Source organism: Euprymna scolopes, chromosome 19 (assembly GCF_053919585.1).
Source record: "Euprymna scolopes isolate OS-2025 chromosome 19, ASM5391958v1, whole genome shotgun sequence".
In the NCBI taxonomy this organism is placed as follows: Eukaryota; Metazoa; Mollusca; class Cephalopoda; order Sepiida; family Sepiolidae; genus Euprymna; species Euprymna scolopes.
The window spans coordinates 128,581,067-128,595,445 of record NC_136500.1 but is presented as its reverse complement, the minus strand read 5'-3'; positions in this window follow the sequence as shown (position 1 = coordinate 128,595,445).

The window sequence follows — 14,379 nt, the reverse complement described above, 5'->3', positions numbered from 1 at the left end:
TATGTTATTATTATTATTATTATTGTTAATATTATTATTATTATTATTATTATTATTATTGTTGTTGTTGTTTTTCTTTTTCTTATCCACAAGTAGCGTAAAGAAAGTATATATGAATATGAACCCATAACACTAAAGAATGCGCCGTCCATAAAACGTTGTTCGCGTAGTTCCGTCGCCATGTTCTCTTAGGTTTACTTAATAATCATAGTAACTTTGATTATTATTATTACTATTATTACTAATATTATTATTATTATTATTATTATTATTATTATTATTATTAATTTATTATTAATAATATTTAAAGTATTATCACTTATTATTATTATTATTATTATTATCATCATCATTCTTCTTATTATTATTGTTGTTATTATTATTGTTATTATTATTATTATCATTATTATTATTATTATTATCATTATTATTATTATTATTATTATCATTCTCCTTCTTCTTCTTCTGCTTATTATTATTATCATTCGTATTATTATTATCACTCTTATTATTATTATTATTATTATTATTATTATTATAACTACTACTACTACTACTACTACTATTATTCTGCATACCAATTGTCGGTTTTTTTTTGTACTGTTTATGAATAAGAACTCGTTTTGCTTCCACAGATGAAAAGAATTTAACTTACCTTTTACATGGGTCTAATATCAAATCGGATTTCCATGAGCAGAGTTTATTTCAACGAAATCATCTACGGAAAACATTACCGCCGAACTGCTTCTTTGCAGATAACAATATTGCTGTCTCGCTTGTCTCGATAGTGTTCTTGCTTAAAGACAAAACAAATATTTACGCATTTCTATCAATATGAAGTTGTTTACCTACCAGCGAAATAATATAGCCGCTTATCTCCCTGTTGAGGGCGAGATTTTTGAAGATGGTTGGCCATGCGACTCACATAGAACTACAAATCGTGTGACTATTAATAATTACAATAGAAAAATGCGAGCATATAAAGTAATATGGTTAAGCTAAAACATGGAAAAGAAAACGACAAGATATTCTCGTAAAATTTAATAAATTTATAACTTAAAATAATACAGCATTAAGAATTATTTATATAATGTTAAATTTAATTGTTAAAAAAATTCTTAATGCAGCAATATTTCAAGTTATAAATATAATATATATTTTTACTAGAATATCTTGTCATTTTCATTTCCATGTTTAAGGTTAACCATACTACTTAACATGCTCGCATTTTTCTGTTGTACTCCATGACTTTCCAGGCTTCTAGTAAATTCACTTGTTTTCCGTTTAATTTAGAGTCTTATTCCCCCCCTTATAAACGCAACATACACACATATGTAAAGAAATTTACGACACTCGTCTGCTTTCATTATCTGTTTCACTTGTTACTTCCCTTTTCGCAAGATCGGTAAATAAGTAGAAACACTAGTCCCTGAAGCGACGTGGTTGCTATGGAAACCAGTCATAAAAAAGCGACCCTCACCTCCTTACGTTTTTTTTTTACGATTTTGAACACCAGTAAAGTCATCATACCTTTTGTTTTACTGAACGAAAACTAACATTTCTTTTTCATTTTTTATTTTACCTTTGTTAGTTTGAAGAGATCAAGGGGTTCCTTCCTGGGGCTAGCACTTGATTCTGTTATAGTTTAAATTTATATCCGAACTGTTTTAAGGATAGACACTGTTCCCTTTATGGCAGCTAGCTGTATTTCATTACAGCTTGGTTTCCCAGGGATTGCTTCTAAGTATTTATGAAGGTTGTTTTTTATTAGGCCAGTTGCTCCTCTCACAACCGGTATAATTTTTATTTCTTTCAGAGACCATGTTGTTATTAGATCATTTTTTAGGTCCTGATATTTTGTTATCTTTTCCCGTTCTGCTCTATTAAGGCTAAAGTCGTTTGGAACTGTGACATCGATAATGAGTGCAGTCCTTTCGGGCTTGTTCCATATTACTATATCTGGCTTGATGTATCTGCCTGTCCGTATGTCGTTGTCATAGAACACTGTCACTTTTCCATTTGATGTTATCGGTGGTGGTTCATGTTCCCAGATGTTCGATGACCTATCTAGTTGCATCTCTCCACAGATCTTTCAATGTAAGTATCTACATACTTTGTTGTTGCGAGCAGTGTAATGACCATCGGCTAGAAGGATCTTGCATCCAGACATTAGGTGGCTTGGGCGTTCGACAGCTGAGTGACACAGTATGGCTGAGAAGGTGATCTATAAATTGTAATAATTGTTTGAAATGTAGTCGAACAATGAGTGAGCGCTGAAGCTTTAAAACAGTTCTAAATGACTGCAGCTGCCACTTAACCATATATTCAAACAGTGTTTGAATGATAAAACTTTCGTTTAACTTGAAAGTTAATTAAAAGTAATTTTATTTAATACCATCGTGTCTGTTGGAACCAGTAAAATGATAGCTAAACTTATTTGAGTTGTTACAACTTGATCAAAAAAAATGGACGAAATGTCTTGTTATCTTGGCACAGAAAAGAAGAAAAAAAAAGCCAATTTTGAAAGTAATCTCCGTAATTGAAAAAAAATAAAACAACACAAACTGCGTTCCCATTAAGATAATCAAATGCGGTTTTATGGGAGATTTATAGAAATAACAATTTATACAAAAATTTATTGAATAAAGCGTGTACAGGAATGTATGAACATGTTAAGAGCTATGTCCACTCATTTATTAAAAGGTTTTGACACAATCGTGATAAAAAAAAGAAAAAAGAAAAAAAGAAGGTTGGTGTGTTGCCGGTTTACGGCAAATTAATGATGTTGGATAATTAATGGCGAAACACGTTTTAGTAAACGACTATTTGCATGCCATCGATCGAATATAATGGCTATTTTTCACATATCCGTAAAGAAATTATGGGTGTACAATGGACTATACCAATTTTATTGTTTATCCCGACGTTGCTCGGGATTTATTGCAGATCACTACTGTTTATCATGCTGACAATCTCATTTTTTTTTGTTTTTACTGTTCCTGCCTCTTGCTACGAATAAAATAGTCGAAAGAAATTAAAATGTTTGAAATTCGTTTCTTATACGAGACTCGTTCCAAACGTAATGTCTCCTATGATTTATTTCGGGTGAATGGATCAGAAAGGATTACGAATTGGATTGTTATGATAACTTGAATTATGCATTCATGACTTAAAAGAAAAGTTTCATCTCTCTGTTGCAGATATTGGTAGTGTTACACTTTAAAAGTCAACCCCTATCATGGACGTGCGTCAGACGCGAATTCCTGACAAAAGTGCGTTGAGAATAATGTTGACAAATGAATTTTAGAGCACACAAGGTTGCATGTTTTAATAGTACCACTCCCGTTTTCGTAGTTCTTTAACTTCTGTCAAAAAATAGGTGTCTGTAACTATTTAAATGACGCATGTAAATGTTTTTAAAAGCAGATATGCGTATTTGAAATGTGAAGAGGGTTCTATCTCCACAGATCATTTCGATAAAAGGGAGCGTAGTTCTTCGATGCGTAGAGGATTACGTAGAGGTTGGGAACATTTTCATTGCCTTCTCCTGAAAATTGTATATTTATGATTAGTGTTGGGACGAGTAATCGAAATCGGAATCGGGAATCGGAAAAATCGGGAAACAACGTTTGCGATCTTTACCTTTGTATAAGTTGTATCACTTGAAGAAGTCTCTAGCTAAACGTAACATGCTCATGACTGTGTAGCAACACATTACTGCTATGTAAAAACAAATAAGAGTATACCCTGCTCTACTTTGATATTGAGCACTCTTGCATTAACCTATGGTTTACTTCATTCGTTACTTAACCTCTAGAAAAAAAAGCAAGCTCAGATTATATATAAAGATATGTATGTATGTATGTACATATATACACACACATACACACACACACACACACACACACATATATATATATATATATATATATATATATATATATATAAGATAAAAGTGAAATTTTCGTCTAAACATTTGTATTGTATTCAGACATCGGACATTTTTAATAGGATTTGGGTCGAAAATTTGGCTGCCAAGGGATTAAATTTGAAAAGATTTGACTTTTTTAATAACTAGTAAGTACTTCAGCAAATTTTTGGTCTAAAATTTTATAATTTTACGTAAAGGGTATTCAGACACCCAGTAAGCTATTCAATCAGTTTGGGGCGAAAATTTTTCAGCCAAGAGGTCAAAGTTTATAGAGTAGATCTTTGCAGACTCTACCAAACTCCTCCGCCAGTTGTTAGTCCAAACACTCTAAATTTTAGATGTAGGTTACCTGGACATGAATAAAACTTATATATATATATATATATATATATATATATATATATATATATATATATATAAAATAAAAATTACAATTAAATTCACCAAAATTATCCAAGATGGTAAAATTAAAGACTAATATGAATATTAAAGAATTAATATTTATAAAGTTATCTCAGCCAGATGTAAATCAAATAAGAGATTATTTATGTCTCGGTAGTCCAGTGGAAAGCATATCTTATTTTTCTTTTATTAATATTATTGGATTCCCCTCCCCTTTTTCCCTTGTACAAATTTTTGTGAATTATTCCATGGATTTCTGCCTTTGGATTATTTTGAACCATCTTCCAATTACGGGATTTTCTTGGATTTTACTTGTGCAAATGGAAATTCAATTAACTTTCTTGAGGCTATATATTTGGATTTTACCGTTACTGGATTATTTACCTTCCACCAGACTATCCATTCACGTGTTGTCACTTTTTTCTTCACCATATTCCGTCTGCTTCACTTTTTTGTTATCAAGTAAGATCTTTGACTTACTTGTTGTTTCATCAAATACTTTTGCATGCAAAATCCGATCCCGCATTTTGCTAATTCCTACCCTCTGATGAGAAGGGAAGTATTTCTTCGAAACTCCGCGGATTAAGGACTATCCATTTATCTAGTGTTTCCTTTTCAGATTAAATATGCTTTAACTCTATTTCAAAGTGTTTTTAACATGTTTTCTTAACTGCTTTCTCGTATATATATATATATATATATATATATATATATATATATATATATATATATATATATATATATATATATATAAACAAAAAGTTATGAACAGTACATAGGGACCGAGCAAAGCTGTTCTGAACTGCTAGTATATATATATATATATATATATATATATATATATATATATATATATATATATATATATATATGCGCGTGTGTGTGTGTGCGTGTACGGTAATGCCTTTCTATATAATAAGCTTCCTTAACTTACATAGGGAAAAGTTGATAGAGACCCTAGATGTCACTTTTTACATTTTTTACCCCAATTTTTACCCCTCTGTATTCATTGTTTTGGGCTCAAATTGAATTAAAATGTTTGACTCATGTCTAAGTTACCTACATCTAAAATTTTCAGTGTTTAGATCCAAGATAAGCGGAGTATTTAATAAAACCACTATCAAATTAAGTTATTGTTGTAGTGAGGTATCTTCTGGAGCGCGTAGAAGGAGCCCACCATTTTCCCAGCGACCTTGGCCACAGACTTGATGTATGTGTTCCAGTTTAGGTCAGGAGTAAAGGTCAAACGCAGAAGCTTATCAAAACATGGGGCCTCCTATAGACGAGAGCCATTCATTTCAATCGATACCAGATAAGGATCAGAGCGTTTATGATGTAATGATAGGAGCTTGGTCTTAGATGCATTAAAGGTAACCAGCCCTCTCTTCCCTCACTGAATCACGCGCTCAAGATCTGAGGAGAGAGAATCAGAGAGATCGTTGCCATTTATGGCCTTTGATGTATTGCCATAGATAGTCGTGTCATCAGCATAGATGCCAACGAATGATTTTATTATGGAATAGAAATCATATCAGATTAGTAAGTTGGTTGGTTGCTTGCTTTTGTTTTACGGCATATCAATCCTTTCCGGGTTATTTAATGCCGAATCCAAAGATTTTGAAGAACAATTTTTTAAATAGAATATATGTGTTGTTTTCACGTTGGTTTCTATTAACCCATAGTTGGGACCCTAACAGATACTACCACTCCGGGTCAGAGTGGACCTGGGAGCAATGGTAATTAAAGGGTGGCTCCACACTCCCCAAAGCCCACAAGCTGGGGCCTCACCACTGGATATAGTTTAAGGGCATGTAAAAAAAATGTTCTAAACCTAGCACCACTCAACTCCAATCTATACAAAAATAAATTTAAAACAAACTAATTTATAACTAGAATAATGAATACTTCACATAACACATAAAATAATATGATAGACTTAGCACCTTTTATAACTCTTTATAATGATAACTGCTTATTATTAATAATATGCGTATACTTTCGTTTTTACATACTCATATAGAAATGTACCCGATTAAATTTTAAATTCTCTTAATAATTTCTTTATAATTCCATAATAGTTTTTAATCGCAAATTTTGACTTAAATATAATTCATTTTAATTTTAATATTCAAATACTATTTAATTAAATAACTACTTATGTCTGTATAATACTATCTCTGTATGTAGTTTTATTTCTGTAGATGGCCGTCTGTGTATATTTATTGTGTACATATGTATATATGTCGGTGTATATGCAAATGTATTTGTTGATATGTATGTGTATATGTTGTGTATGTGTGTATGTCTTTATATATATGTATATATGTATATGTATGTCTATGTGTGCATATTTGTGTATATATATATATATGTGTGTATATACCTGTGATTATCTGTATATCTATACGTACAATTGTGTATTCTTTCTTGCCTGTGCGTATTCTCTTGTATGTATATATTTACGTGCGTGTGTGTGTCGCTTTTGCACACGTATGTATGTGCGTGTATATTTTGTATGTGTGTGTATATTCTGTATGTGTGTGCATATTTTGTATGTGTGTGTATATACAGATGTATGTCTCGGTATGAATATGTCTGCATAATCTATCACCCAACCCCTAACGTAACACCTGATGTCAGAAAATACACGTGCAAGCTCTTTTTCCTGACACGTTCAAAGTCAATGTATATACTGCCCCCCACACCCACTTTCCTATACAATTTACAGTTCCAGTAAAATTATGACCCACTTTAATCATTTTGAATAATCTTCCAATAGATTCTAATGCGACCCCCCTTTTTTACCTTCTTTTCTATCCTCTTTTTTATTCTCTTTTTATCCTCTTTTTAGAGAGCTTGCAACTTTTTATAATCGTTTTCTATTTTTTTGAAGAGTTCCATTTTTTCTTTTTTTTTTCGTTTTCAATTTCTTTCTAATCTTTCCCATTTTTCTTTTTAGCGTCGAGAGGTTCTGGGTCGCCTGAGGAAGTCTCTTTGACTAAAAACAGATGGCTATTTGTAGCGACCATATGTAACTGTTTACCTTCAAATAATATATATATATATATATATAATATCTGGGCAGGAGCTGCTAAAAACAGTCTATCCTGCCTTGACAGAGTACAAAATAGACTTCGTGGCTTAGTGGGGGATGCCTTTTCTCTACTCTGTAACCTCTCTCCAATAGAAGAGACGTTGCGAGCCTATCCTTGTTTTATCGTTATTTCCATGGCAGGTGCTCGTCTGAACTCCAATCTATGATCCCCCCTCGCCAATCTTTCACGAAAAACACCCGTCTAGCGTAATCCACTGTCAAAAATTGTTCCACTCTTTATCTGTGCCACAATCAAAACGTAGATTCCATGAACAAAGCTTCTTTCTTAGAACTGCACGCCTGTGGAACACTTTTCCGTCTGCCTGCTTCCCACCTGACTACAACCTGGATGTATTCAAGTCCAACGTAAACAAATTCCTAATGAACCGCCCCCTTAAGTAAACACTTCAATGAATCTCCACATTAACGTACTGTACTTGCACTAACCCTTATCCCTGAGTGGCTTCCGGCCCTTGATAAGTGGATACCACCGTGTAATATATATATATATATATATATATATATATATATATATATATACAGAGAGAGAGAGAGAGAGAGAGAGAGAGAGAGAGAAAGATTTGACGTTCTTAAAGCAATGTCTCTTATTTTAATTTCGCCAAAACAACTCAAAGGGAGTTGAAATTTGCATTGGTATGATAGCGGAGTTATGCATTCATTACCTGAATGTCTTATCCCTCTGTTGCAGATAATTACGGTGTGAAACATTATGAATACAACTCCTGTCATTGACATACGTCAAAGGTAGAGTTGCGTGATTGAACTCTTGCATATAAAATTGAACAGATCAACATTCATCGGTGCCTGCTGAACATTTACGAAGCCAAATCCGTTGATGTCAGCACAGTTAAATTCAATGTGGCGTCAGACATGTGAGTGACAAAGCGCGCTACTGATACCCATTAGCAAAAGTGCATTGAAAATGGATATGCCCATGTAGGGAAATAAATTTCACAAAAAGTCGCTCGTTTCAATGGTACTACACTTGTCTTCTTAGCTCTATGACATTTGTAGTTAAAATGAGTATGCACTACTTTTGCAACGACCCTTGTATATATATATATATATATATATATATGTGTGTGTGTGTGTGTGTGTGTGTGTGTGTGTGTGTGTGTGTGTGGGTGTGTGCGTGTTCGTGTGTGTGTGTGTTCACGGTTCTCGTGACCTTCTGGCAAAGACCAAAATCATGGTATGCAAAGCTGTCTTGCTGCCCACTCTTCTCTATGGATCGGAGACCTGGACCACATACAAGAGGCACGTAAAAACCCTGGAGACATACCACCAAAGATGCCTCCGAAAAATCCTCAGAATCAGTTGGAAGGACCGACGCACCAACACCAGCGTCCTGAGTGAGGCTGACATTCCTACTATCACCGCTACTGTTGCTCAACGCCAGCTCAGATGGACTGGTCATGTTGTCCGAATGCCGGATCTCCGCCTCCCAAAACAGATTTTCTACTCTAAGCTTGTTGAGGAAAATCGTGCCCAGGGTGGCCAAAAGATGAGGTATAAGGACAACATCAAAGTAAGTCTAAAGCGGTTTCACATGGACCTTGAGACATGGGAGGACGTGGCTGGGAGCAGGTTGGCATGGAGGAGCGCTGTTAACGAAGGCGCTGCGTTTTATAGTAGTGACCTAAATCAAGCTACTGAGGATAAACGCAAGCACAGAAAGGACAGATTAGCAACCAGACACACCCAACCCCACCCCACCACCACTACCTTTATCTGCCCAAACTGCACAATAAAAATTGGGTTTAGGATTGGGCTCTATGCTCACCTGAGGACCCACAGAAGCCACAACGGAGGACAGTCTTACTCGGACACGAGTGACCGCCGATGATGATGATGATGATGATGATGTGTGTGTGTAATTATGCCTGTGCACATGTTTATAAAAAACATAAACGTAGCATGCAACCGAGATTGAACTCACTATACGGGTTTTTTGTAGTGTAATTCAAATCTTTCCAGTAGCTGAATACTTGATGCTTCGCTAGGGCTATTAAGGGTATTTTTTATCGTGACGCCATTAATATATAAGAGACTTAAGAGAGGCCCATCTACCCTTGAGAGAAAGATAGACCGCGCCAATTTCCCAACCTGGTATTCTAACTTGCGGTACATACAGCGCCTCGCCTTCCAAAATGATCACCCATCTGGTACTGGCCAGGTTTGATATTGCTTTACTTCGGTGATTTGGCGAGAACCAGTGTGTCAATGTGATTGTGCTGTAAGTTTATGCTTATGTACGGCACAATCACGTTTATAAGCATGTGTGTTGTACAGGTTTTAAATACGTATGTATCTACGTCTATATTTATGAACGGTAATAAATATTTATGAACAATAAATTGCACAGTTTTATAAAAACAGATTGCAAAATTCATAAATATTGAGCCAATCATTGTTTATCGAAGTGGAACAAGAAAGAAACTTTGATGACAAACGCCATTTCTTAATACGCAAAACGTTCATTATTTTACTCGAACAATACTACAAACTAAACATGGCCAATAGTCTGACTAGTTTACTGTTTTCTCTCGAATGAAGACAAAAGAAACGTTTAATGTACTCCTTGTTGTTGGGTGATTATGAGCTCTATACGTTCGTGAATCGTAGATATGAAATACTATTGAATAGACAGATATGGACTAAAAGAAAACTGGGAGCAATAAACGTTGGAAAATGAGGATTACAAAAGAAAAAGATAAAACAAAACAAGTGAAGCATGCATGAACGAGACATTAAAAAATGACTAAGTTCAGTATTCCCTCCCCCCTCTTTAAACCCAAAAGTCCCCAGGGGATGTAAAATCCTAGTGAAAATGAACAAACGGTGCAGTTTTAGTCCTTAACATATGGAAATTTGAGTTCTGCACCATGCAAAAGAAGAAATGACTAAGTCCATCATGTGACCCCCACTCCATTTAGCCCCAAAGTCCTCAAGGCCTCAACATATTCAAATTTGAGTTCAGCACCATGCAAAACTGCTAAATAGACATACAGAGAAAACTTTAGACAAAGATGGTAAAATTGTCCAAAAATTGCTGCCCAGATACGTAAACTCAGCGACTTCTTACAGTGTTGATCCAACCAAAGCCCTGATCTCTCCCTTCACATTGAAAGTCATAAACTTGTGAGAAAGACGTTGCAGGGAAGAAGGTGCTTGAGTATTTGAATGTGTTTATCGTTCCAGCTAAAATGAGTGTACCGTCTATATATTTTACGTAAATGAGGGATTTGCTAGTGTAATTTATTTCTAAGGTCGCTAATATAGAATTCGCTAGCGACCAGTCCGAGAGTGGATCCTATGACGACGGCATCGATTTGGGTTATATAAGTTGCATTCTTGTTATATATATATATATATATATATATATATATATATATACACTTATAAATATATACATGTTTATATATATATATATATATATATATTCAGAATGTGAGAGATTATATATAATTATTTCCACAGCCTAAAGAACGCCGCAGCCCACAAGAGCCATGGCAGACAACGAACCGGAAGTCTAAAACTAACGAGCATTTTTTATATAGAATTTTCAGAATGTTAGAGATTAGGTTAGCCCTGCTGGATGGCGTCGTCCTTTCGAATTCAAAAATCCCTACTTGTGTGACATCGGCTTGGGGTTAAGCTGGGTGGATGACCACGTCCCTTATCGAGATGAAGTAGGTCAATTCCACAGCTTAATTTCGTCGCGGTTTGCTTCATCTGTGTTAGTTAATAGAATTTCTTGTGTGCGGGGCGTTTGATCAGTTGGTAGAGCGCGGGTTTCAAATCCCGGATGCGGATATGTCTGACTGATGAGCCCAAATGAGGGTGAAACTCGAGTCTTAGACTTTCGATTCGTTGGCTGCGGCGTTCTTTGGACTGTGGAAAAATATATATATATATATATATATATATATATATATATATATATATAGTTTAATCCGGATATAAAATACTCCTTATCCAGTCCCTACATCTCCCTTACATCCGGGTTAAACTTGTGTCTGTGTTTTATATCCGAATTACACTGTACATTAACAAAGGCTCTAATTTGAGACAATAGAAAATCTCTTTTATATCCGGGTTTTCTTATATCTGCTTTTCTTATATCCGAATTACACTATATATATATATATATATATATATATATATATATATATATATATATATATATATATATATATATATATGGATAAGCTTGTTTTTAAGATAATGAAATTACTTGGCACACATGAGGAGATCAATAATAATGGGACGTTAAAAAAACCCGGCTCCAGCGGAATCACCGATTACCATGTATTCTATTCTAGTCATAGCTGCATATTTCTTGAACATACCCACGTTTGAAGAGTAAATGACCTTTGTAAAATCAGTACTCTTTGGTGGATTCGCATTTGTTATTTTCGTAACATGAGCTCGAAACATTTTTCTTAATTTTGCGTGCGTTCTTTTTTTGTTTTGTTTTTGTATTAATCGTGTTTTGAACTTATACAATTCCTGCCAAACTTTTCATTGATGCATAATTTACACAGGTTTTTATATTTTAGTGTGTCGTCGTCTCAGGCGTTTCGTATGTTAGTTCTCCGGTGTGAATTAGAAAGATACAAACAAAATAAATACATACATTTATTTTTTCTAATTTTTTAGCAAACACTCTTTTTCCTGCCACAACTAAAATATGTCTTCACTTACTTGCTCCATATGCCTAACATCGAAAGAAATTGCCATGAACATTTTATTTCCCAGAACATCTCATCTGTCCAACATATTTCATTGGGAATGTTTTCCAGTCTATTGATAATAGAATATTTGATGTTTCCGCAGCTTTCCATAACCTGATTGTATCTATTAATTAATGCAAACGTGATGCCACTGGCAAAGGTTTCACATCCGCACAATAGTTAGCAACGGGGGGGGTTACTACACACGTTTTGATGGCAGACATACAAATACAGTTATTAAAATCTCAATTCTTTTTAGGATGAGTGTCGATACTAAATACAAATAAAAATGAATCTATACTTTATCGCTTTATCGCGTTCTTTTGCTTGTTGGGGACAGGATGGTCTGCTGTGTGATAGACGACCCCGTCCACATGTGTGTAATGGTGGATGTATTTCATGGTAGAGGAATTGAAAAGACAAAAGGTCGCATAATGAAGACGAAAATATACCGTTATATATCAGCAAAAGAAATGCAATTTATTTACATAAATATACATGAAGGAGTGAAAGAAAGAACGAGAGTTCATTGAAAGATGAGTAACGTTACCTGCGGTTGACTGGCTAGTCAGGAACGCGGTGGTGGCCCATGGCCCCAGCGGAGCGGTGTTTGTCACATCTTGACTGCTTGAAAGTCCAGCGCAAAAGAAGAAGAAATATGGGGAACAGGAAGTGACGTAGCTAGGTCGCTCTTCTGAGTTAAAGGGCGACAATCGAGTTTGGCTGGGAGTTTTCAACTTCCACTCTTACTCTCTTTCTTTCTCTCTCTCTCTCTTTTTTTTTTCTCTCTCTCTCTCTCTCTCTCTCTCGTCTTCTTCCCCACCTTCATTTTCCTTTCCGTTCCTTTCACGTTTTCTCTTTTGGTGCAGGGTGTTTTCAGTCGTGATGGTCTCCCATTTTGAAGCTTAGTTATCATTATCACATGTTCGTCCTAACTCAAAGTGCTAGTGTTACATTGTGCGTGAGATATATTGGTCTTATATCACCTGTTATAAACGTATAAATAGTATTATGTTGTTTAGCCAGACGATATGATATCGACGTTTAAACTGAGTCATGTTGTATTAAAGAGTTATCACACGGGTATATATTACAGTTACTATTTACGCAAGCTATCATTTTTTTTATAAGAAGAATAATAAATGCTTCATACCTTTTCTATCTTCACTGCGGAACTCTGTGATGAAAACGAAGTGACCAACACCATAACCAAATGGTCTTCACAAATAGTCTGCATTTCGTGTCTACATGTTTGGTCTTCACAGCCTCGCTTCCTGACTTAAAGTACCTCTATTCACCAAACTCAAACTCTTCGACTGACTAAAATTCCCGACCTCCTGACCTCAGTTCCGTTACGTCATCATTAAAAAGCAGACGTATCTCTACATGCGACCTTTCCACGTATGCCTGTCCAAAACCTATTATGTTTATTTAACCTAAATTTATGTAAACATCCTCGGCTAAAACCCATTGCTACACTTTATTCTATGAACAAGAAATAGCTTCCAATATAAACTATTTTAACACTATCACTGGATAGATGGATAAATAGATAGATAAACAGATAGATCGAAAATAACTAACTTTATTTTAAACAATGTTATTATCTAACACAAGTACCTGCCAGGATTCGATCTACTGATTAAATAAAAAAGTATTATTTATAAATGATTTATCTGGTCCGTGCAAAAACTTTTGACAATTTAAAATCTCATATTGAAAATGAACAACTGTATATTTTAAATCGTTATCCGCTGTTGATAACTTTATTTCGTCTGTCAACGAGTTTATAACTACTTCACTTATAAAAATCTTTAGGTTTGGATGTGAAATTTAATTTCTTTACATAGAGTCATCACTTATCAAGGCCCGGAAGCTACTCGAGAATAAGGGTTAATCAGTGTACTGTAGTCAATGGGACAATGTAGCACTCGTTATTAGTGGAAATTTGATAAACTGGATTACTTAAGGGGACGGCTTATCAAGAACTTGTTTACATTAGACTTGAAGACGGACATATTGTAGTCAGCTGGAAAGCAGGTAAACGGAAGAGAGTTTCACAGGTGTGCAGTTCTAAGAAAGAAGCTTTTTTCATGGAATATGCGTTAAGGTTTAGGCACAGATAAAGAATGGGGGAAATTATTGATAGTGGTTTCAGATAGACGAGTTTTTTCGTGAAAGTTTGGCGAGGGAGA